Source organism: Silene latifolia, chromosome Y, assembly GCF_048544455.1.
Source record: "Silene latifolia isolate original U9 population chromosome Y, ASM4854445v1, whole genome shotgun sequence".
NCBI classification, from domain to species: domain Eukaryota; kingdom Viridiplantae; phylum Streptophyta; class Magnoliopsida; order Caryophyllales; family Caryophyllaceae; genus Silene; species Silene latifolia.
This window is the reverse complement of record NC_133538.1, coordinates 219,669,824-219,697,606: the sequence shown is the minus strand read 5'-3', so window position 1 is coordinate 219,697,606 and position 27,783 is coordinate 219,669,824.

Here is a 27,783-nt window from a genome sequence, read left to right as displayed (position 1 = left end):
GTGATCAGTTGATCTCCTTAGGTCATACCTAAAGGGTAACACACTTAATTGATTATTTAATTGATCGTATGTCGATACGGGTTAATTAAATTGCTTAAAATTGACGGACGATTTTGTGAGTATTATTGACGTATCTTATTGTAATTCGATTAAATAAGATACGGTCTAAGTAACCAAATTGTTTTATTACTTAGATGAAATTATTGTTTATGGAAACAATTGAAACGGAATGAATAAATTATTATAAATACAGAATGTTGTAATTTATGATTCGGAAACCCATTACGGTACAAGTAATTATGAATTACTAGGTTACTTTTATAAGTGACATATTTTATTAATATGTTGATTTTTAATTGTTAAAAATACATTTTATACACATAATGTCATGGAACATGTTACATATGACAAATTGACAAATAAATTGTAAAATGGACTTTCCATTTTACAATATATGTACCGAAAATATATGGGAAGGGTTGGGGTTTGTATTATGTTTTATATTATATAAGAAGCATAATCATTAAACCTAATTGATAGCCATGCACACCTAGTTGCTTTTGTGAAGAGTATCTTAGCCATGCATTGGCCCTTGCCACCCCCCATACCCGGTTTTCCCTAGAGAAAAGGCCAAGGTTTTCTACAATTTATATTGATACATATACTAAGATATTCACTAGTGTATTATTCATTCTTTTACACAACCAAAACTTAGAGAAGTTTAGAGAGAAAAATACTCATATATTTCCTTCCTCTTGGCCGAAATTACAAGAGACAAAAAGAAATATTTTGGGTCAATTTTATTAAGATTAATATTATTCTAGTTCTAATAATATTAGTCTTTTAAGAGGTTATCTTGGGTATTCATCTTTGGGAGGGATTCTAAGCTTGAATCTTTGTTCATCCATATAAGGAAAGCTCAAGAACAAGTAAGAAGGAGATCTTACTTGTGCCCTTTAATCCGAAATTCCATAGAAAGAAAGACGATTTCTTCTCTATTCTTATTTAAGTTTGCATGCATAAGATCAACAATTTATTTTATGACTAAATAAATTAATTCATATATGAATATGTAAATTAATGAGATTAATATTCCCAACAACTCAATCATTATAATTGTCTATTCGATCAATTGAATTCGATAAATCTTAATGTTTCTCGAAGCAAGTAGTGTATGATGACAAATTTTAGAACAAACGATACGATAAAATAAGTGACTTGGGTTGCAAACCAAGTCACCAATATCTAAAATACAATAATTGTTTAAGGAAACAACCAAATTTCCAAGTCAAACGAGGAAATCAAAATAGTTCTAAAAATTTCAAAATACAACATAAAATAAAGACAAAATAAAGCCAAGCTTCCATCAATCTAGCACCATGGACGGCTACATCTAGATTCCATCAAGATCTTCTATGCTTGATTTTATTTGCCCTTGTCCTTGCTAGGATGCCCTAATTACAATAAAAATGGGGTAATCATCACAACTTGTATCAAAATAGCAAAGTTGAGATCGAAACATAAAAGATAGGGATAGTTATTTACCTACTGGAATAACTTTTCCAGCTTTGATGTCGCCTAGGTACTTAGGACAATTCCTCTTCCAATGCCCAACACCATTATAATAGTGGTATTTGTCCCCGGAGGGGGCACCCTTCTTGGGCTTTGAGGAGCTAGCTTCACAAGCCTTTCCTTTGTTTTTGTAGGGAGTTTGCTTCTTTCCCTTTTGACCACCTTTCTTGAAATTCCCATTGCTCTTTTGATTAATATTGAGCACATCCTTGGTGGTGCTAGCATTTAGCCCCATGTCCCTCTCGGCTTGCACAAGCATTTTGTGCAATTCATAGAGGGATACTTTCAAGTTTTGCATATTAAAATTCACCCTTAATTGGACATATGCTTTAACCTTGTTCAAGGAATGAAGAATTCGCTCGATGATGAGTTCCTCGGGAATCTATACCTTTTGCATTTTTAAGGTCTCAACATGCTCCATCAACTTGAGCATATGAGGGCTAACTTTTTGGCCCTCCGTGATGTTGAGATTAAAGAATGCGGAATCCGCTTCATATTGAGTGATCCTCGGAGTTGTGAAAACATGGTCATAAGCTTCGTATAAATCTCATAGGCGTTGCTAATCTTTATAGCACCCCTTTGGAGTTCAGCCTCCATTGAGAAGATCAACACATTTTTGATCGCGGCCGAGTCCTTTTGGTAAGTCTCATAGGCTTGCCTAGCGGCGGGGGTAGACCTAGCAGTAGGTGCGGCGGGAAAGGCCTCGGTAAGGTAACGAAGCTTGTCATCACCCTCTGCGGCCAAGCGATGTTGTGCGTCCCAATCGGCGAAATTGGACCCATTCTTTTCTAATTTACAACGATCCATGAAAGATCGGAGCCATGAAACATTGGTGAGAGTGTTTGAGCTAGTGGTTGCGTTTAAATTTGGAGTTGCCATTGCAATAGAGAAAACAAATTTGACTACAAAATAAAAATGAAGGAATTAATAAACATCTATTGTTTTGATAATACTTGTAAACATTTTAAACAAGTTATAAACATTTATATAGTGACCTCCACCCAACTATTTTAAATGATCCCGAGATCCAAATTCATATTAACTCAGGCACGGTGAGCCGATTCATCCCTTATCAATATAACTGGGTGGATTAACTCTTTAATCGATTCTACTTCTAGAACTCTCGGTCGATAAAATTACTCTAATATTTATCTTTATCCTGGAACACATGCGAACTCGGTCACGAATACTTCCGTTGAGGTCAATCTAAATTTCAATATAATAACACTTTATTACCCACTTACCCAACGTAACATGTTTAGCACCCCGGTGAGCCGAGTCTACTTCCTTATGAAATTGGGATTCATAGTTTCTTCTATTTGGTAAGGCTAATTCTCAATTATTATTTAGTGAGAGGTCTTGTCAATTTATTATCTATCACGTTTTAAGTGAACTAAAGTGGTGAACTATGATAATTATAATTGACACGATCAATGACTCGATAAAATAAAATGCATGTTTAGTTATGACGATTTAGCGATGCATGCAAACATATAAATAAATGCAAAACATAAAACATAAAATCCTAGTATGGCCTTCCTTAAAAGAAAATTTAATTAACTATTACAAATTCGGAAACCAACTCCATTGGTCCCTTGAACTTCACTTGGCACGCATTCCAAGGCAACACCGTCTTGTCGAAACGCCTTTCGTAATGGCACCGTCTTCAAGGATCTCCGGAATTACAAGTAATAATTAAAATTACATAATTTCCTATTATACATTTGAAATAAAAATTAAATTTATTAAATTACAAAACGGTGATACGAGATCATAATAATTACAACCGAATCGATATTCCCATACATTCCGGGTAATACCAATTAAAAACTAAGGCCATACTAAGTAAAATTACATAATTAAAAAATTATATAAATTAAAAATATGACAATCATAAATAAAATGCAGCATTAAAATATGTATGAACATGCTTAATTTTATGCCAAATCGCCTTTAAAGAGCTAATATCGTATATTTTTCTCGGTTTTATGGATTTGAATGATTATTAACTATTAAAATCATGAAACATTTCATAAATCACATTTATGTTCAAGTTAATTACCCTAACCTTTTAGGACTCAAAATTTAGTCTTCACAAAAATTTCGACAATAATTCAACTTGAATTTCTAATATAGTTCATTTGGACTCAAAATATATATAAAAACTCAAAATTAAATTAAAATAATTTCAAGTAATTTCAAAATTTGAAATTCAAATTCTTGAACATTCTAGAATAATTCCAGGACATTCATAATGTTCAAAACTTAGGTTAAAAATTTCGAAAATCTTTCGAGAAAAACATCGTTGCGGTTTATCGAATTTTGACAAATAAAATCATTAAAGCATAAGAAAAATAATTTAATCAACTTTTCACTTATAAGTGGGATAAATAAGCAACATTGGATGTTTTTCTTAAGTCATGAAATATTTTTTAGCATTATAGGCTAATTTAAGTAACTATTTATTGAATTTTAACTCAAAAATTCATAAATCATGCAAAAGGAGTTCAATCCGTCTAAAATTTTTACACACACTGATTAAAAATGCATGTGACAACATATTAAATTTTCATGACCAGATTCGAAATTTAACTCGTATTAACCTAATAACCCTTTTAAATTCAACTTTATCTTATAAAATTCATATTTTATGCAAAAGACAATATTTTACACGAAATTTAACTTGCAACTAGTAGATTATATTTCTGAAATCATATCCAAAAATCATTGAAAAATTCGAAGTTTAACTATTTTCCTCCAAAATTGACATTTTTCTCATAAAAATTACATTTTAATGCCAATAATATATATAATGAACAATAAAATCCATAAATCATCCCATATGACCTAAAATCCATTTAGGACCAAAAACTTTAAACATGCAAAAATTATTTCGTGATTTATCTTCATAAATCCTAAATAACAAGTTTTATTTGTTAACTAATTAACTCGGAAAAACAAACCTGATTTTGCATGCAACGACCTTGTGCTCTGATACCACTTGTTGGGATTCATTAATCTCATTACTTTACATATTGAATATGTGAATAACTAATTTAGTCATAAAGGAAAAGCATATTGGAAAACATTCTTATCTGTCAAGATATAATCAGGCTCTATAGTAGAGGGGCAGTATCACCAAGATGCTTGTTCAAGATTGATCTACAAAAGGCATATGACACTATAGAATGGAGCTTTTTGGAACAGATGCTTATAGCTATCAATATGCCCACTCAATTTAGAGAATGGATTATGCAATGTGTCACTACTGCAAGTTACTCTCTAAATCTCAATGGGAACATGTTTGGTTTCTTTAAAGGTCAAAGGGGTCTGAGGCAGGGAGATCCACTTTCTCCACTTCTCTTTACTATTTGCATGGACTATCTCTCAAGACTTCTTGCTCACACCACAGACAGATATGATTTCAGATATCATCCTCTTTGCAAACCATTAAAACTTACTCATCTTATGTTTGCGGATGACCTTCTCTTATTTTGCAAAGGAGATGGCCCTTCCATAATGACTATTCTCAGAACTTTTGCTACTTTCTCTAATTCATCAGGCCTCAAGATGAGTCAGGGCAAGTCAAATGCTTATTTTAATGGAGTGAAGGATCAACTAAAGAATGAGATTCTACAGGTTTCAGGGTTCAGAGAAGGAACTTTGCCTTTCAAATATTTTGGGGTTCCCATCAAGACTACTAGACTAAATGCACATGATTGCAGACCCTTGATTGATAAAATTGTGAACAAAATTAGAGGGTTGGGTACTAGAAAGCTATCTTATGCAGGCAGGCTAGTTCTGGTCAAGGCGATCCTTAAAACTTTCCACAATTATCTTGGGCGACCATGTTTATTCTTCCCACAGGTGTCATCCAAAGGATTGAGGCTATATGTAGAACTTTCCTTTGGGATGGGAGAGTGGACTACATCAGATCTCCTTTGGTCTCATGGGAAAAATGTTGCAAACCCAAACAAGAAGGAGGACTGGGACTTAAAAATGATCTACTATGGAACAAGGTCATGCAGTTGGTAGCTGGTATGGTGGATCCATGCTAAACCTGACCACCTATGGGTCAAATGGATCAACCATATTTACCTGAAAGGCACAACCTGGCAGAATTATTCTCCCTCCAATGACTCTAGTTGGTATTGGAGAAAAATCTGCCAAGTTAAGGTTTTACTAGCAGATGCCTATAATCACGGTGAATGGGTGGATCAGAAAGGTCGAGAATACACTATCAAGAAAGGCTTTGAATTCCTCAGAACTAAAGGAGACAAAATAGAGTGGATGAATTTGGTCTAGACTAACTGGTCGATACCTAAACACAGCATACTTTCCTGGCTTTACCATCATAATAGCTTAAATACGAAAGAGAAGCTGCATAAATTAGGGATCAGTGAGGATGATACCTGTATCATTTGTGAAAATGGAGTCGAAAATAATGAACATCTCTTCTTCCAATGTGCATATAGCACCGCTATCTTTGGATATCATCGCGCACAGGTTCGGGTTCATCTCCCCTCTCGGGATCTACTGACTTGGAGATTAAACATGCGGGGATCCTCTCTGCAACAGGATGTGATCAACGCTATTATCAATGCTACCATGTATCATATTTGGCGACAAAGGAATTTAAGTAAGTTTGAACTCAAATTACTTACCCCGAAAGCTGTAGCTCGTGATATAGTTGAGGAAATCAAATCTAGAATGCGAGGAATGAAGTTCACCAAGGCTGGGGACGGAGATCGTCGCTGGCTGGAGTTGTTGACAGGTAGGAAGTGAAATCGAATTTGGGGAAGTCTGAGGTTGAAGATGAAGACATGAGGATTTGTTTTGTTGGTCTGAGATTTCTCTATTTCCTTTTGTTGTCCTTTGGGTAATTGTAAGGCTTTGGGCCGTGATCAGTTGGAGGCTAGTCCACTCAGTTTGAGTGGGCTAATCTCTTGTATTTGGAACCGGTTTTTTTCGTGATTTATATATACTTATATTTCACCAAAAAAAAAAAAAAAAAAAAGTTTAGTCATAAAATTAGTTAAAGATCTTATGCATGCAAAACTAATACAAGAGTACAGAAAAATCAGTTCCTTACATTTGTTTATTCGGCAATATGAGCACTAGTTAGGTCACCTACCTTGGCTAGATCTTGAGCTTTTTTTATGGATGAACAAGATTCAAGTGTAGAATCTCTTCCCCAAGGATTGTGCCAAGGAAATCCTTCTTAATATAAATATTAATTTTTGATACTAGAAATTAATATTTGTTCCTTAAAAATACTAATATTAAGTGATTACTAATTCTAGTAATATGTTAATAATATTAGAGATTTATATGAGTTTATTAATTTTGTTGACAAACAAAAACCAGAGAGGTTTTTGTTTTTCTCTAGTTAAAACTAAAAAGAATGAATTGGTGTATGGAAAATACACTACTTGAGTGTATAAGGAGGGGAGGCTACCGGTTTTGCCAAGGGTAGAGTACCCAATGCTTGCACACATTTGTTCTTCTCAAGACACATAGTGTAGGGCTAGGTTTAGGTCTATAAAGGACATAATCATTATGCCTAATTCTCAATTAGAGCACCAATTAAATCCTAAACTTACCCAACTCCCTCCACTCACACGGCACACCCATATAAAATGGGTCCATTTGAAGTTTTGTCAATTTGTTAATTTGTATTGTGTGACAATTTGACATGTTACTAGACATGTCATTTAAATAATGCATTTTTAACAAATTAAAAATCATTATATAAATAAAATAAATCACATACAAAATTAAATAGTAATTCACAATTACAATTACTTAAAATGGGTCATAGATTATAAATCGTAACTTCTTATATTTATAATAGGCAATTCATTCTATATTTTAATTGTTTCATAAACAATAATTTAATCTAAGCAATAAAACAATTCGATTACTTAGACCTAATCTTATTTAATCAAATTACAATAAGACACGTGTTTATTCTCACAAAATCATTTGTTCATTTTTAAGGAATTAATTAACTTGTATCGTCATACAATTAATTAATTAGTCAATTAAGAATGTTTCCCTAGAGATATGACCTTAAGGGATCAACTCATCACCACCGTCACACTACAGTAATGTCAAACTCTAGTCAGCCAATCATTACCGATATGTGTGGACCAGTTGACTAAGAAGTATAACTTTCCTTCATGTATTCTTAATATGAGATTTAAACATGTGATCTCAATATGATCAACAATGTGATCGCATTATTGTCGGGGACACTTACTCAAACAATATCATAGAACCAATGAAAGGTATTATTCCTTTCTTCATTCAGGTTTAATTCTACTGCAAGACAAGTATTATCTTCTTCTAGAGTGTCAGAAGCTTTAACAAATTTAATGCACTTATTGAAGTCTTTCATATGCTTGACACAATTGTCTAAAAGATGACCCGTATGACCACAGTTGTTACAAATCAAATATTCAGGTAGATAAACATATTTCCTTTTTCTGAAGACACGTTCAGAAGGAGTTGTTTTGCATTTAGAGTGGTCTCTACGACCATATCACTCATGTCCTAATCTGATTTTCATGTTGTTGTCAGATTGTTCAATTAAGAAATTTATGACATTGGTGCTAGCTTCCCATTTATCTTGAACCTTTCTAGCATACAGAAGTAACTCTTTTAAGGATTTAAGTTCTTCAAGACACTTAGAATGGTCAACATCATTATTCTCTTTATAATTGTCACGAAAGTCTTGAAATCATTTATTAAGAATAAACACTACATCTGAATGTTGCTTCCTAATATTAGTCATTTGAGCTTTAAATTCTTTTAGTTTCTCATTCAGATAATCAATTTCCTTCTGTTGATCTGAAACTACAGCCTCACTAGTTGTTGCCTTGGATTTCAAAAGTTCATTAACCTTTCTCAATTCTAAGGTTATAGCTTCATTAGCTAACAACCTTGGCTTCAATATGTTTAAAGTTGAGTTTCAACTCTAAGGTTATAACTTCATTAGGCACAACTTTAGACTCAAGAGCAATTTTCTCAACCTTAGCAGATTTTGAAGTTGTAGCTGTATTAGCCATAACTTTAGAATTCAGCTTCTTTGTTTTGGTTTACAAAACTTGATTCTCTTCAGAAATATCAAGAATTTGCTGTATTAGATCTTTCAGCTCAAGGCTTTGTTCGTAACATTTATACAGAGTTTGTTCAAAAAAGTCTATTAAATCACCATTGGACAATTTCTTAACATTCTTTTTAAGACGAATAAAGCGTACGTCATCAACTTCATCATCCGAATCTCATTTGTCTAATAAGGAAAACTCTGATCTTGAACTATCATCATCACTGTCTGAAATAAAGTAAAGACTGATGTTGCTCAGGCATAGATTAATGACCTCTTCCTCTTCAGACTCCTAATCCTCTTCAGTGTCGAGTTCTCCCCAGCAGGATGCCATCATAACTTGTTTGAACTCGTTCCTGGTTTTATCTCTTTTCGATTTGTCTTTAATTTTCAACCATGTGGGACAATCCTTGATTATATGACCGGATTCTCCACACTTGAAGCATTCTCTATTTGCAAACGATGATTTGGTCTCACTAGCCTTCTTATTGAATATTTTTTTAATGTTTGATTTAGATGACTCGCCCTTATAGAGCGCCTTTTTGAAACATCTAGCAAATAATGTCATGTTCATTGTCCCTGGCTGAAGCTTGCAAGGCCATACTCTTTGTCTTTTCTGGCTTGTCGTCATGCTTATTGAGCATAATTTTATGTGCCATAAGTACACTGATTAGCTCTTGATAAGAGAGTATGGTGAGATCTCTTGCTTCTTCGATCGCAGTGACCTTAGGTTGCCATTTTTTTTGTAAGGCTCCTAAGAATCTTTTTGACGATGTCCTTGGATTTAAACTTTTTATCAAGGTTTCGCAATTCATTAATAATGCTAGAAAAGCGTGCGGACATACTATTAATTGATTCATTTAGCTCCATTATAAAGAGTTCATATTTTTGAATCAACAAGTCAATCCTATGTTTCTTAACAAGCGAAGTACCTTCGTAGGCAAACTCTTGACCATCCCATATTTCCTTGAAGGAATTACAAGAGGAGAAGCGGCCAAATTCAGTCAAAGTCTTGCTGTTTTGTAACAGGCTCAAGGCTTTCGAAGTCTTCTCGGCTTTCCTATAATCGGCCTTAATATTGTCATCCTGTTTCTTTTCATAGGATGGGCCTTCAGCCGATACAACCAAAATTTTGATTGGTTCATTGTGAATTATTTTCTAGCACTCCCAATCCTCCAAAGATATAATTTTTCCTATCAAACATGGGACATTTAACATATTTGGAATCATTTGACACGAGTTAAGGCAGCGGAAATAAAAAAACATAAAATAGAGTAAGATAGACGGATCAGCCTCTTTGCGGTTGGGCAATCAAGAGCATGAGGTTCTGATATCAATTGAAAAGTCAATCGATCCGAAATACTCAAGAGGGAGGGGGGGGGGTGAATTGGGTATAAATAAATATGCCTACTTTTTTTATTGTCCGTATATATCGTGGTATATTAATTAATTATTCAAAGTTTATTTATTAAACTTTAACTAACCAATTAATTGAGGCAATACGTTATGAACTTAAATGGAACGAAGCAAGGAAATGCAAATAAGAAAGTTTTTACTCAATTGAACGTACAATAAAAAAATCTAAGCACTATTATCTTATAACGATATTTCAAGAATAACTGTAATATAAAGAGCACGACTTTTCGAAATTATTGTCAATTGCAAAACAAATTATTTCTCGATTAAAAGCAAAGGGTTTACTCGATTTGTTTGCAAGGAAGTTTTTCAATTCAAAAAGAAGTTTCAAATAAATGAATATTATAGCATTAATAGTACATAGAAGATCTAAGTTTTCATTTGAGATACCCTAGATACCCTGTATAATCGTGTAGATTATTGGGCAAGTAAGAAATCTTGATCCTTTATTTAATCTAATAATACTTTAGTAAATGATATAGGATAAATCTAAATAATTGTAAAGAGATAAAATATCTCCAATGATAATTTAGTTTAGATTTACTCCAATCACTTAATTGCACAAGGATTCTTACACAAGTAATGAACGGCTCATAGGATTTTTACGCAAGTAAGATTAGGGTTTGGGTATGAATATTTAGAAACCCTAGATAGCCTCCAAGGAACAACTCATAAGTTGCTTTCCAAAAGTCGACTAATCCCATAGGTAATCATCTATTCATAACCCAATCAAGTCCGCATCTCAATCTACTATAAATAAGTCTTTCAATTTAAAAATTCTAAAAATAAGGTTTTTGGAAAACTATTTTATAACTCATTTTAAATACAAAGCCGTGCTATATTCATATTACAGCTCAAAGTTATAGTTAAAACACCTATAACTTTATGTCTGTATAAGTAAAGTTGTAGCTAAAACACCCATAACTTTACTTACCAAGATTACTTATTCAAATACCATTAGAAGACGATGACCCTACACTATCTAATCTTCCAGGAGACCTTCAATGTAGGAGTCATCACTATATCTTGATCATAAGCTCTTCATCACGAGCTTATCTTTGAGCTTTATTCATCACTTGAGCTTGTACTTGATCAAGAGCTCAATTAAATCCCAAATCTCTAAGGTTATAGCTAAAGCAACTTTAACATTGCTTCCAAGGTTGTAACTTATGCTTAATATAACATGACTAAACAAACGATTACAAGCAACAAGTATATGTATATATATATATATATATATATCATGAAGCATACTTGTCATTATCAAAACATGAGCATATAACTATATGGTCCAACAACATGGTAGCTATTGTTGTATGAAAATTCGATTAAGTTTAGCTTCTCTTCCCAAGTGCCTCCAAAGTCCATAACGCAAGCTCTCAACATGTCCTCTAGACTGTGTATTGTTCTTTCTGTTTGTCCATGCTTGGCCGGGTGGAATGCGGTACTCAAGTTCAAGTTAGTTCCCATCGACTTTTGCAACTCTTGCCAAAACCTTGATAGGAACTAGAATCTCTATCGGACACAGTGTCTTTTGGCACTCCATGCATCCTCACTATATGCTTCCTATACGCATTTGCTAACTCGGCCTTGTGTCCTTCATGTGGATGAAGTGAGCGGACTTGGTAAGTCGGTCAACGATTAACCATATCATATTGTTTCCTTTTGGGGTCCTTGGTAAGCCTACGATGAAGTCCATATAGATAGACTCCCACTTCCATTCCGGTATTTCCAAGGGTTGTACCTTGCATTGCGGTCTTTTCTGCTCTCCCTTTACTCGTTTACAAGTCAAGCATCAAGATACAAACTTCGCTACGCCTTTTTTCATGCCTTGCCATCAAAACGTCTTCTTGAGGTCCTTGTACAACTTGTCGCCACCCGGATGCACAGATTAAGGTGTACTATGCGCTTCTTCTATGATCCTCCTCTTAAGGTCGTCGTCATTAGGAATACACCATCTTCCCTCGAATCGAAGGCTACCATCCTCATGCAAATTAAACTTTAACTTACCACTTGTCCCATATGCTTCCATGTAATCCCGGATCTTTGGATCTTCTAGGTTCTTCTCTCGGATCTCATTCTACAATTCCGGCTCTAAGGTGAAGTCATTCAGATCATCCCTTTTTTGTATCACATGAATCCCCATCTCGCCCACTTCTTCATTCAATTTCATCATTGACAAGGCGGTACAAATAGAATGCACTGACTTCCTACTCAAGGTGTCGTCCACCACATTGGCCTTTCCTTCATGATATACTAACTCCATGTGGTAGTCGCTGATCAACTCAATCCATCTTCGTTGTCTCATGTTTAACTCTTTTTGGGTGTATATATATTTAAAACTCTTGTAGTCGCAAAACATCTTGAAGGTAGCTCCATAGAGGTAGTGCCTCCAAATTTTTAATGCGTAGGCCACAACACGCTATTTTAAGTCATGAGTCAGAAAATATTCCTCATATGGCTTAAGTTGTCACGAGGCATACATGATAACTTACCCTCTTGCATCAACACAGACCTGAACCCAATCTTGGAAGTATTGGTATAAACTTCTACATTTTCACTTCCATTTGGCAAAGTCATGATTAGAGCGGTGGCCAAGCGTTCCTTTAGTATTAGGAATGTCGTCTCACAACTCACATCCCACTTAAAACGATTCTCCTTTCTCATCAAAGCGGTGAGAGGCCTTTCTATTTTGGAGAAGTCCTTCACGAATCTCCTATAATAACCGGCTAACCCCAAAAAGCTTCTTATTTCCGCCACATTCTCGGGTGACTCCCACCTTGACACGATTTCTATCTTACTTGGTTCTACCGCCATACCTTCCTTGGATATCACATGACCCCAAAAAGGCAACCTTCTCTAGCCAAAATTCAAACTTGCTCAACTTGGCATAAAGTTGGTTGTCTCTCAAAGTTTGTAACACTATCCTTAAATGCTCTTCATGCTCCTCCTTTGTCTTTAAATAGACCAATATGTCATAAATAAACACCACCACGAACTTGTCCAAGTATGGACTATAGACTTGGTTAATCATATCCATTAAAACTGCCGGATCATTGGTTAGTCCAAATGGCATCACCACATACGCATAGTGTCCATAACTAGATCGTAAAATGGTCTTGGGAATATCTACATCCTTGATTTTTATTTGATGATTGTTGGACCACATAGTTATATGTCCTATTAAGTTTTGATAATGACAAAGTATGTGTGTCTATATATTTGGTATTTGTAATGGTTTGTTATATGTTACAAAGAGTATTGAACAAAGATTGTCTGTTATATCAAGACAAAGACAAATACAAGTTTTGAAGCTCAAGATGAAGAGCTTATATTCAAGATACAAGATGACCAACTACTTAAGATCTCAAGGAAGATTAGATAGTATAGGTCGTCATTTGGTAATGGTATCTTAAGATGTGATTTTTGTGAAGTAAAGTTATAACTATTTCATCTATCACTTTACTAATTTAAATCTAAGGTTATAGCTGGTTTCAATATAACTTTGCATGACATATGAAAAACTTTGTTTTTAATGCTTAAAAATATTTCGAACTGATTTTATAAACTAAAGTATTTATTTTCATTATATCTTATACTTATTATGGTTGAATAATTAGTTATTATTCTATTGATTAGTAATACAACTTACGAGTTGTTATTATATCTAGAATTTATACTATTGTTCATTTTAAACCCTACAGAGAAACCACCTAGGGTTTCGTACCGCCCAGGGTTTCGTGGAAGAGAACGGCTACCTTGGTCATGATCCTCTTCTCGTTTTCCTTATTGTGCAAGTTAGGGTTTAGCGTTTCTTATTTGATGATAATTTGTTAAAGACTCCATATCTCTTTCATTATCTAAATAAGATATCTTTTCCATAAAAATAGAGAGTATATGTTGATATAAATATTAAAGAAAGATTTCATATCTTCCCTGTTATTTAGGAAGATATTATTTCCTTAAAGATAAGATAAAATCTTAGAGAAGAATTCTTTTCTTCTCATACACGAAATACATGACTCTAGGGTTTCGATTTTCCAAACCCTAGTTTCCGTCTTCTATAAATACTTCCTTCGTTCTTTTAATTACAGTTGAGACTTTTCGTGCAAAATCATATTTACGAGCATATCACGAAAATAGAGTAAAATTATTTTTAATTGCAAATGCTTTTAAAATGTTCTTACTTTATTTATAATTTCGAAAAGTAGGGTTCTTCATTTGTCAATTACGTTTATTGATATCGTTATTGGATAATAGTGCTTAGATTTGTTTTTTATACGTTCAATTGTGTGAGCATCGAAAGAACAATCAAAAATTTTCTTATTAACGTTAGATAGATAGATCGAGTATTTAATGGTACTCAATTGAGTTACAACTAAAGTTAGTTATACGAGTGGATTGGTAGTTTTGTAATCCGTAGAAAGGTACTAAAAGTATTAATCGAGAATAGTGGACGTAGGTTTCGACTTGTGAAACTGAACCACTTCAAAAATCCGTGTGTCCTTGCATCTCTTTATTTATTCCATTTTGATTTTCATTTATCATACAATCAAGTTAGTTGAATTTAATCAATAAATTCATACTAATTGTTATTCACACGTTTCATACGGACATAATCGAAAGAGTGGGCTTATTTACTTATACTCAATTCACCCCCCCCCCCCTCTGAGTATTTTGGATCGATAGACTCTTCAATTGGTATCAAATCCTCGTGCTCTTGATTGCCTAACCACAAAGAGGCTGATCTGTCTATCCTTGTTTTATTTTATTTACTCTTAAGTCCGTTGCCTTAAACGTGTGAAATTTATTCCAAGTATCTTAACTGTCGCATCTTTGACGGGAAGAATTATGGACTTTGGAAAAACATGGTGACACACTATATAAAACGACATGATTGGGAGGCTGATTACAAGTAGGCTGAGAAAAACTCGAAAGCCATAAGCTTGTTGCAAAACGGCATGACATCAAATGAATTTGATCGCTTCTCTTCTTGTACCTCGGCCAAGGAAATATGGGATGGTCTTGAATTAGCTTATGAGGGAACAACAATTGTTAAGAAATATCGTATTGATTTGCTGATTCAAAAATAGGAGCTGTTTATAATGGAGCCAAACGAATCCCTTGATAGCATGTCTCCACGATTTTCAAGCATTATAAATGAATCAAAAAAACATGGTAGGATGTTTGAATCTGAGGACATTGCTAGAAAAGTCCTTAGGAGTCTGACCAAAAAATGGCATCCTAAGGTCACAGCAATGGAGGAATCAAGAGATCTTACTTCTTTGTCTTATCAGGAACTTATAGGAGCCCTCATGGCACACGAGATTGTCCTAGATAATGATATGCTGAACTAAGTAAAAATAACAGCATGGCTCTTCAAACATCAGAAACTGAAAAGGTTGAATCTGACATTGAGGATGAGACGGTCTTGTTTGCCAGACATTTCAAAAAGAAACTATACAGAAACAAGCAAAGAAAGTCGTCCTATAATAATAATAATAAATCCTTCAATAAGAAAGCAATTGAGTCAAAAACATCATTTATTAATAGAGGATGCTTCAAGTGTGGAAAGTCTGGTCATATGATCAAAGACTGTCCCACATGGGAGAAAATCAAGGACAAGACTAAGCGTGAAAAGACCAAAAATGAATTCAAACAAGTCATGTTAGCATCGTGTTGGGGAGATCTCAACACAGAAGATGACGAGGGGTCTGAAGATGAAGAAGTTTCTAGTCTATGCCTAAGCAATGTTAGTCTTGACTTGATTTCTGATAGTGACGATGATATCATGAGTTCATGTTCAGAATGCTATATTCTAGGAGAATCTGACTCAGGCGATGAAGAAGAAGAGGTAAGTTATCGTGAACTTAAGAAACAAGTTAAGAATCTGTCTAAAAAGACACTTATCGAATACTTCGAGACAACTCTTGATAATTGTCACGAACAAGATCTGGAACTGAAAGATTTGAAAGAACAGATTCTAGATATTGCTGAGGAGAATAACCTTCTAAAGGCTAAAGCCAAGAAGCTTAAATTTAAAGTTACAGCTAATAAAGGTACAACTTCAGATTCGACAAATGATGAGAAGTTAGATCTTGAGTCTAAAGTTATAGCTAATAAAGCTATAACCTCAGAACTAAAACTCACCATTAAACATCTGCAAGCCAAGGTTATAGCTAATGAAGCTATAACCTTAGAATTGAGAAAAGTCAAAGAACTTCTTAAATCTGAGGCGATAGTTAGAGAAGCTATAGTTTCAGATCAAAAGAAGGAAATAGATTCTCTGAATCAGCAATTGAAAGAATCTAAAACTCTATTATCCGATACTAAGAAATTACACTCTCAGATGGTATAAGTTCTTAACAAAAGATTCCAGGATTTTCGTGACAACTATAAAGAGAACAATCCTTGTAAAGATGTAGAACTAGATCAATCTGAATGTTTAAAAGAAATTTAATCTTTAAAGGATTTGCTGTTACATGCTAGAAAGGTTCATGATAAATGGGAAGGAAGTATAAAAGTCCTAAACTTTCTAACTAAGGAATCAGACAATAATGTGAAAATTGGTTTGGGACATGAGTGTTATGATTGTAGAGACAACTCTAAATGCAAATCAACTCCTTTCGAATGAGATTTCGGGAAGAGAAAATATGTTAATTTACTTGAATATTTGATTTGCAATTACTGTGCTCATACGAGGCATATACAAGACAACTATGTTAAATACATGCAAGATTTACACAAAGGCATCCAATTTGTTAAAGCGTCTAACACAATAGTTCAAGAAAATGATATTCCCACGAATGAACCAAACTTAAATGAAGAATGAAATAATAACTTCCGTTGGTTCTATGATATGAGTTTTGATTACAAGAAAAAGAACAATGAACCTAAACAACCACAAAAACCTAAATAGTCTTATAAGACTAAGGCTCCTCTGAGACAACCTAAAAAACAACCACGTGAAATACCTAAAGCTTACCCTAAGACTAGGACACCTCTAAGACAAACTGATTCGTCTATCAAACGAAAAACCATTTCACAATTTTGGATTAGAAAATATTTAATCTTTAGGGTAACTAACATTAAACAACCTAACCTTCTTGGGTACCTAAAAATTGTATCTAATCTCTTTGCAGGTTGTGGTGAAAGAAAATAATCTATGGTACCTTGATAGCGGTTGTTCAAGGCATATGACTGGAAATATAAACCTGTTTCTTTCACTTGACCATTTGATGGAGGTAAGGTTACCTTTGGAGACAAAAGGAAAGGTAAAGTTGTTGGTGTTGGTAAGGTCGGTATCTCTGCTTCTCATGCCATTAGTGATGTTTATCTTGTTAGAGGACTCAAGCATAATCTACTCAATATTTGTCAATTATGCAACAAAGGAAATAATATTGTTTTTCATTCAGATACTTGTCGTATAATAATTGAAGGAACCAGTAGTGTTATTCTTGAAGGTCATCGAAAAATAAATGTCTATATGATCGATTTGAATGCAATTCCTACTAACTCGTTTACATGCATGAATGCTACTTTACACGATCCGTGTTTGTGGCATAAAATGTTCGCTCACATAAGCTCTACCATACTAAACAAACTCAAGATATGGGATTTGGTTGAAGGGTTGCCGTCAATCAAATTTGATCAAGAAATGCTATGTGACTCGTGTGCTCGTTGCAAACATGTGAGATCGTCATTCAGAAGAGAGTGGTCAGCAGCAAAGAACAACTGGAACTAGTATATATGGATCTGTGTGGCCCAATGAAGGTAAGAATAAGAGGTGGATCCAGGTATGTTTTTGTTCTAGTAAATGATTATTCCAGGTGTGTTTGGCCTCTCTTTCTAAATTTAAAAGATGAAACTTTCAATGAGGTTGTAGTTCTAATGAAGCTTTCTCAAAATAAGTACAAATCAAAATTAGTCTTTATATGTACTGATCATGGCACCGAATTTGATAGTCATGCTTTCATAGAATTTTGTAGGGAAAATGGTGTAGCTCACAATTTTTCTGCACCACGAACTCCACAACAAAACGGTGTCGTTGAACGTATGAATAGAACACTAGAGGATATGACACGCACTATGCTTTTGTGTAGTGATCTACGTCACAACTTTTGGGCTGAAGCTGTTAGTACTTCATGCTATGTTCATAATCGAGCTTTAATTAGACCTATCATTACGAAGGCTTCTTATGAGTTTCTTAGAGGACGAAAACCAAACATATCTCATCTTCGTTGATTTGGGAGTAAATATTTCGTCCATAATAATGGCTAAAATCGTTTAAGTAAATTTGATCCCAGAAGTGACGAAGCTGTTTTCATTGGATACTCTAATCATAGCAAAGCATATAAACTTTTTAATAAAAGAACTTTATGCATCGAGGAAAGTGTTCATGTTATTTTCGATGAGAATAATACTTTTGATAAAGCTGAACAGGATGAGGAAGAAGATATGAATGAACCTGATTTCCATCTATCTAGAGATGATCCTCCAGAGCTGGATAAAAAAGACAAAAAAATTGAAGGCACGAATGATGAACGTGGAGATCCTTCAAATGAAACGGGAAGGAGAGCTGAGACTATAGTTGATGATACTATAACCTCCTCTAAAAACAAGAACTTGGAAACTGAAGTTATAACTGATGAACCTATAACTTCAAATCCAAAGCAAGGTATAGAACCAAGAGTTATACCTGATTTTACTATAACCCCTGGATTAAAATCAGGGGGGACATTTCTTGGATCCCAATACATTCTTGGAAATTTAAGGAGAGGTTTTCAAACTCGTAGAGGATTGAAAAACTTTTGGTCCTTCTACTCTTTTCTCTCCACCATTGAGCCTACAGATATTAAAGAAGCTCTAGCTGAACCAGATTGGATAGTTGCCATGCAAGAAGAATTGCAACAATTTGAAAGAAATAAAGTGTGGCACCTGGTTCCTACACCTAAGGAAAGATCTGTTATTGGCACCAGATGGGTGTTCAGAAACAAACTGGATGACGCAAGAGTTATTGCTCGAAATAAGGCTAGATTGGTTGTGCAGGGATACAATCAACAAGTAGGAATAGATTACAACGAGACCTTCGCTCCTGTGGCCAGACTTAAAGATATTAGATTATTAATAGCCTTTTCATCAATGAAGAAACCTTTGTAGAGCAACCCCCTGGATTTCTGTATAGCTAGTTTCAAAACCATGTTTATAAATTAGATAAACTTTATATGGTTTGAAGTAAGCTCCCATGGCTTGGTACGACAGATTGTCCAAATATTTACACGATACTGATTTTAAAAGAGGGTCTGTTGACAAAACCTTGTTCCTGAAATCCGAGGGTTCTGATTTATTAGTTGTACAAATTTATGTTGATGATATTATTTTTGGTTCAACTAATAATAGATTGTGTAAGTATTTTTCAGATTTGATGACCTCAGAATTTGAAATGAGCATGATAGGAGAATTAAAATTCTTCCTAGGACTTCAAATTTAACAAACTAGTGAAGGCATTATTATCCACCAGCAAAAATACGTCAATGAACTAATCAGAAAATTTGGAATGGAAAATTCTTATTCTATGCCCACACCTACGGTCACAGATAAGAAATTGACATTAGACGAAGATTGTAAGTCTGTCGATGAAACAACTTACCGAGGTATGATTGGTTCACATCTATATTTAACTACTAGTCATCCTGACATTATGTTTAGTGTATGCGTGTGTGTTCATTTTCAATCGCGCCCAAAAGAATCGTATATGATAGTAGTTAAGAGAATCTTTAGGTATCTAATTGGTACGTCAAAATTATATTTATGGTATCCACTTGAATGTAATTTTGATCTCATAGGATATTCAGAAGCAAATTATGCAGGTTGTTCACTTGATATAAAACGTACTTCCGGCATCGCTACGTTTGTTGGACCATGCATCATCACGTGGGGTTTTAAGAAACAAAATTCAGTTGCCTTATCTACTGATGAAGCTGAATTTATTGCTGCTGCCTTGGTATGTTCTCAATTAGTCTGGTTAAAGCAACAATTATCTAACTATGGTGTGAATGTTGGTTGTGTACCTATTTTATGTGACAATACGAGTGCTATAGTATATCCAAAAATCTTGCACAGCACTCGCGTACTAAACATATTGATATTAGGCACCACTTTCTTTGAGACCAAGTAGAGAAGGGCAATATAAGACTTGTTTTGTAGCATGGAAAAACAATGGGCCGATATTTTGACAAAAGCTTTGGCTAGAGGACATTTTGAGAATTTGCGGTTGGAAATTAGTCTAATCGGTGGCAATTAAACTTGTCATAAATATTTCTTGTCTCTATGATTGACTAGATTTAGACGAGATTGTATTACTGTGTCCTATATTCCGTTGCGAGATGATAATTGTTAAATATTTTATTATTTTAATAGAATATTCTATCTATGTACTGTTTATATTTTATGTCCTTAATACAAACCAAATTCCATCTCCACAAAATCTTTTGGCCGAAAAATTCCGAAATTCACTATATTATTTCGTAACATATTTTCGGTTATTTTCCATATTATTTACAATGTCAAATTCTAAATATCTTGTTCTATCCTTTTTTTATCCTATCAAAATATCATCCTATTTTATTTAAGATTTGGTATAATATGATGTTTTGTAAAATTGGAAATAAAATCCAATTCCTTATCTATGCCAACCGACCAAAATCTTTTCTCTATTTCACTCCTACCATAATTCATCTACCTACATTCCGAATTCAAGCAAGTGTCAAATTATTTTGACTATTTATCCCTTCCTACCACACGACACTCCACCATCATCATCATCATCATACCATCATCCTTTCTCCATCTTTTTCGAAAACCAAAAACACAAAACCCCAAACACTCAACCTTACCTCACCATGACACCACCACAAAAATCTCAAACCACCCCTACCACTCGTTCAACAACCAAATCCATCAAAGCCACTACTAATAACACTCCTCCCTCAACTCAACCGAAACAAAAACACTCCCTTGCCACCCAACCACAAGTCGTGTCTAGTGTTGGAGGTAAAAGGAGGAAGTTAGACAAAAGGAAAAATAAGGTGAATGATGTTGGAGAGGAAGAATTAGTGGTGGATCGCGGTGTTGTAGTCCGAGAAGGTTTTCGGAGGACGATGTTTGACGAGTATATGCCGCATGCGATGGAGTCAGGCTTGAATAAACACCGTCTTACAAAAGATGAAAGACGATCAAATGATCAAGTACTTCAATATGACATTCATGGAGGTCGAAATAATCTGAGTGCTTGGTATGGAAAAATTGAAGCTTTTCAATTTTTCTCGGATTTCCTCACTTTCCATGTTTGGAAAACGATTTGTGAGTTCTGGGTCCGGTGTATCCTATTGAACTTGTTCTGTTCTATACATCAGTTGAAGTGTCCAAAGGAGTCATGCATGCCGTGGTGAATGGTAAGGGTGTCGACATCTCTATTGCCGATTTCTGTTCTCTATTTTCGGTTCCTGATGATGGACTCGAAATTAATCCAAGGCAAGAATAGGGCGATATTACGGATGAGGTTAAGTTTGTGATTAAGCGGTCTTTTGATAAAGAAGCAACACGTAATAGTCATGTATTGACGGCGCACTTTTCACCCAAGGTAAAATTTTTCATTAATTTTCTTTGGAGTACTATACTTCCTCGTTGTTAGTGGCCATGATAAGATCTCGAGTTATAAGATGATAACCATTTTTCTTTGTTGGAAGGACGGAAGGTGAGTCTTCTATTGTTTTTTTTCAAACTAGTGTCCTTGCTCGAAAGAAAAAGGTATCCACCACCATTGATTTTCCTTACGGCATGTGGATATCTCGTCTTTTGGAGGTCATAAAAGTTGTGGAGTGATGACTCGGGATACAATGGGTGATAAGTTTTTAGAATCGATGAAATTGGGTGTAATGAGACCAGAGTTGGTGTTCGTTTCTAAAGGCGTTGTTGAGGAAAAGTCGTCGGATGTTTTAGCGGCTATGGATAGCAGTTTGGAGGAGTTTATGGTGTGTATTAATGCGAAAATGGAGGCGCAAACGTAGTTGTTGATGGATGTTGTAGCTCGGTCAGGGGCGGCAAAACAGAGTGATGCCTCTGTTGGTATTGATTCGGTTATTGCTACGATTAAGGGTTTGGAGGAGCGGGTTAAGCTAATGCGGAGGGACTTGGGCTTGGTTGTTCACGATATGGTCCACCATACAACCTCCATGGTGAATTTGGTAAGCCAAGGAGCGGTGATTATGATGGCGGGACAAAAGATGCGGGGGGGGAGGGGCCTTATCTTTTAAGCTACAAAGGCTCTCTCACTCAAAGTGCTCAACTTTGATACGTGTTTGACCACAAAAGCTACCCATGTTCGTTCTTGCCTTGAACGTCTTGAGTCTCTTGAATTCCGCACTAGACCCGGCTATGTCAACCTTCATACCGTCAATTACCCTCGCCGTTAAGCTTTTCTGTGTTTTTGGTTGTCTTTTGCCTTGCTTCCCTTAGCAATAATAATCAATCATTCGGCCCATTAGGCTTAACTACTCTTACGACAATTCGGCCCATTTTGGCATTGTTCATATTCGGCCCATTGGCATTAGTCTTTTGGTTTATTTAGTTAAGATATTTTATCGTAAACTTCGTTGGATGTTGATTACTTTCTCGTTTTATAATATATGTTTGCTTTCTTTTCTTTCCTTTATTTATAGTATTCTGGTTATTTTATATCTTGTTCTCGTTTTTTAGATGATGTCAAGAGGGGGAAGAAATGACCTTGATTTATAGTATTTGCCTAAGCTTTCTCCTTGTCAAGACCTTTAGTCTCTTAAGGTCCTTAGATGCTATACTTTTGAATATATTTGTCTTGCCTTGTATTTGATCCTTCTACAATATGATGGTATTACATTGAGGGAGAACATTCTTTATACACAAATCATAGGAGACTTGTCATCATCAAAAAGGGGGAATTTTTTGGACCATATAGTTATATGTCCTATTAAGTTTTGATAATGTGTCTATATATTTGGTATTTTTAATGGTTTGTTATATCTTAAAAAGAGTATTGAACAAAGCCTGTCGGTTATATCAAGACAATGAAAAATACAAGTGTTGAAGCTCAAGATGAAGAGCTTATATTTAAGATACAAGATGATCAACTACCTGAAGATCTCGAGGAAGATTAGATAGTATAGGTAGTTATTTGGTAATGGTGATTTTTGTGAAGTAAAGTTATCTATTTCATCTATAATTTTACTAAACTAAATCTAAGGTTATAGCTCGTTTCACTATAACCTTGGATGACATATGAAGAACTTTGTTTTTAAAGCTTAGAAATATTTCGAAATGATTTTATAAACTAAAGTATTTATTTTGATTATATCTTATACTTATTATGGATGAATATTTATTTATTATTCTATTGATTAGTAATACAACTTATGATTTGTTATGCTATCTAGAATTTATATTATTGTTCATGATAAACCCTAAAGAGAAACCACCTCGGGTTTTGTGCTGCCTAGGGTTTCGTGGAAGAGGACGACTACCTTGGTCATGATCTTCTTCTCGTTTTTAAAATAGTGCAAGTTAGGGTTTAGCATATCTTATTTGATGATAATTTGTTAAATATTTCATATTTTTTTTTTTTTGCAAAAGAGTTATCATTTCATTTCAATAATATTGAAAAGAAATTACAATTTGCTAGAATATCACACTAAACAACCAAGCCCTCATCTAAACACACAGACTATCCACCAAACCGTGGAAATCTCTGTGTTTTGCAAACATATTCATTCTAACACTTACAATGAATTTGATATTATATATAAGAATATTGATAGTAGACTCCTTACTCTGAAAAACACTGGTATTCCGTTCTTGCCATAGTTTGTAGACTACTGCAGAAGTCGCAGTAATAAACCAGGAAAACTTCCAATTTCTGCACTGACTTTGAGCATAGAGCCATTGCAACTCAGCCATCAGATCCAATGGCTGTCTGGTGATCTTCATCCTATCAAGAATACCAGACCAGACAGCTCGAGATAAAGAACATCTAAAGAAAAGATGGACACTATCTTCCTGATGATGCTTACACAGGCAACACCTGTTTGCTAGCGGAAAACCTCTCCTCTACAAGTTTGCCACAATGGCCAACTTATCTTGAACAGCAAGAGAAATCAAAATCTTATGACTGGCAACTATCTTAGGATGAAGAATAACAGCATACCAGTCCACTTGTATGGTTGAATCAAGAATAAAAGCATACACCTTACTGGTTTGAAGCTTATGGCTAATAACCCAGGAAGACATTAATTGTTGTACAGTAGTGATAGAACCTGCTTGAGCAACAAGGAAATCTCTAGCAGACAAAATACCCTTCAAGCCAGCAGAAAAATGAACTTTGGACTGAACATGCCAGATATCTGCAGTATGAAGAATATAAGACTCATGCCAGTTAGCCCAAACTCCAGAAGCTTGATCAGAAAGCAAGTAAACCCAATTGAGCAACAAAAAAAATTTCCACTTCTCAAGGTTTTTAACATTGAACCCTCCACTTTCTCAAGGAGCACAAATATTTGCCGAACTCTGAAAAACCATTCTCTTTTCCCCATCTTTAACTCCCCAAAAGAAATTTTTACACGGTCTATTAATCCTCTTGATAATATCCTTTGGCAGCTGACAACTGGAACACAAGAAATTCTCAAGACCAAAAACTGAGGCATTAATGAGCTGAACCTTACCAGCATAAGAGACAAGGTTAGCTGACCAATGGTGAATAGAATGCTGAATCTTAGTGACAAGGGAATCAAACATATTGACTGAATATCTGGTAGTTCCTAAAGGAATCCCAAGGTATCTAAAAGGGAAATGACCTTTAGAAAAACCAGTGGCTTGAATGATCTCCTGTCTAATGTGAGGAGACACACCCCCAAAATAGATGCAAGTTTTATCAACATTAGCATGAAAACTAGACATATTAGCAAACTCTGCAAGACTCTCCTTAACTACCCTAATAGAAGGAACATCCCCTCTAGAGAAAATCATCAAGTCATCAGCAAAAACCAAATGAGTAAGGTTAAGCTTACTACATTTAGGCTGATAAGAAATCAGATGCTTAGTACACAGCACCCTCAAAGATCTAGACAGTATTTCAATACTGAGAACAAAGAGGTAAGGAGATAAAGGACCCCCTTGCCTGATTCCACTCTTTCTTTGAAAAAAATCGGATAAACCTTCGTTAATTTTGAGAGTAAACCAAGTGCCAGTGATTCACCCTTGAATCCAAGTAATGAACTGATAAAGGAAACCCAGAGTAGCAAGCATAGAAGTGTTAAACTTCTAATTTAACGAATCAAATGTTTTATTGATATCCACCTTAATAAGGCATCTAGGAAAAATTGATTACTTGTTATAACCTTTGACAAGAGATTGGGATAGAAGAATATTTTCAAAAATATTTATACCTTTAATAAAGGCCCCCTATTCATCACCAATAAGATGAGAAAGAACAGTTTTCGTTCTGTTAGCAATGATCTTACTGACTGTCTTGTAAAAGACAGTGCATCAAGATATAGGACAAAAATCCATAACTGTGTTGGCTATATTTTTTTTAGGAATTAAAGAAATGATGATGGAATTATCTTGCTTAGACATTTTTACCAGTTCTGAAGTAGCTTAGCACAACCTTGCAAAAATCCTTCTTAATGATTTCCCAGGAAGACTTAAAAAACTCTACTGAAAATCCATCAATTCCTGGACTACTGTTGAAATCCATATTGAAAGTAGCATTTTTAGTTTCCTCGATAGAAATTGGTTGCACCAAAGATCTCTTCATATCATCAGATACACAAGCTCCCTGGGACAGAAAAACATCATCCAGAGGTTGAATATTAGAGCAATTCCCTAGTAAGTCCTTATAGTACACTTGGAAAGCTTTGTTCACATTATCCAATCCCTGACAATCAACCCCATTCTTATCATTAATAGCACCAATAATTTGCTGATTTTTCCTCTTAGAAAGTTTGGCAAAAAAATAATTAGAGTTGCTATCAAACAGCTGAATATGTTTAATCTTGGCTCTTTGTTGAAGAATATTAAGATCCACCTCTTGTAAGCTGGTATACTCGTGCAACCAATACTGTTCCTCCTGAATGAGATGAGGAGAAAGAAGGCTAGTTTGAAGCTGTTGTTCACAGTTCAGAAGATGATACTTATCATCTTGAATCCTAGAAGATATATTACTATAACTCTTCTTATGCAGCTTAGTAAGGGCATGTTTAACAGATTTTAACTTTGGAAAAAAACTAAAAATAGGACTCCCAGGCTGATTAGAATGCCAAGCCTCAACAACAGTCCTAAAATAGTCTGGATGCTCAATCCAGCTATTTAAGAAACTAAATATTTTAGGGAACTTCTTATCATCAGAAATATGAACAATACTAGGAGAATGATCAGAAACCCCAGCTTCCCAGAAGGTAGCGAAAGAAGTAGGAAAAACAGAAGTCCAACTAGGATTTAACAACACCCTGTCCAACTTAGACCAAACCCTAAAACTAACATCTTACTTATTAGTCCAAGTCAAATCACAACATACTACTAAGGTCATCCAGAAAACAATCAGATAAACAAGAATTACTAGCCATCATGTCCTGAAGAACAGGAGGATTAGGGCTAAGTTTTTCTTCAGGACATCGAACAATATTAAAATCACCCAAAACAAGCGAAGGAGAGGTAGTGACTGAAGCTCTCAAATTTTTGCCACAGAACTTCTCTTTGCATAGCATCATTACTCCCATACACAGAGCTAATAAAGAAGTCAGTATTATATTCAGAATGATGAACTTTGTAAGGAATAACCTGCTCATGCACTACTTTATTGTTAATCTGAAAAGTTTGAGGGTTAAAGAGAACCCAGATCCTCCCATTTTTATGCTTTTCATAATTGCAGAAACCCACCCAGTTAGGGAATCTATTTTTTAGAATAGAAGAAGCCTTAGAACATTTTACCCTAGTCTATAAAATGGTTAGAATATCAACCTTATTTTGCCTTAAAAAAAATTTCACCTCCTTGTGCTTCAGAGGATTATTAAATCCTCTAACATTCCATGAGGCAACTTTCATGTTTTATATTTATTAGGTGGGACAACAACCGTCTGACTATCCATTATATCCACTTCAGAACTCTCAGAGTAATGATCAGTGGGAGTCTCAACTAAAGAATGATATGAATCCAGGGATCTCTGGCCTAGCCTTTAGCATCCTGAGCCCACATTCCCTGAACCAACATCTCCTGCATGCTGAGAAATCACTGAATCACCACCAAGTTCTAGATTATGTTTTCCTGCAAGAGCATTATCTTGAGCATTTGCTGTTAGAAGCTGAACAACAATATCAGCTTCTTGAAGCACAGTAACAAGTTTAGTAACCAAACTCAAAGATGCTGAGTAATCTAAGTGCGTTATAGAATCAACACTTAGCAACTCTCCACCTGTTGATGAGGATCTCTGACCTAGCCCATGGCATTGTGACTCTACATTCCCCATCTCGAGGAGAGAGTTCTGTAAAAGTGATTTTGAGGTATCACCTAGTTCAGACTCCTGAACAGTAACAACTGTAGTAACCAAACTCAAAGACTCTGAACATTCCGAGGGCATTATAGAATCAGCACTTAGCAACTC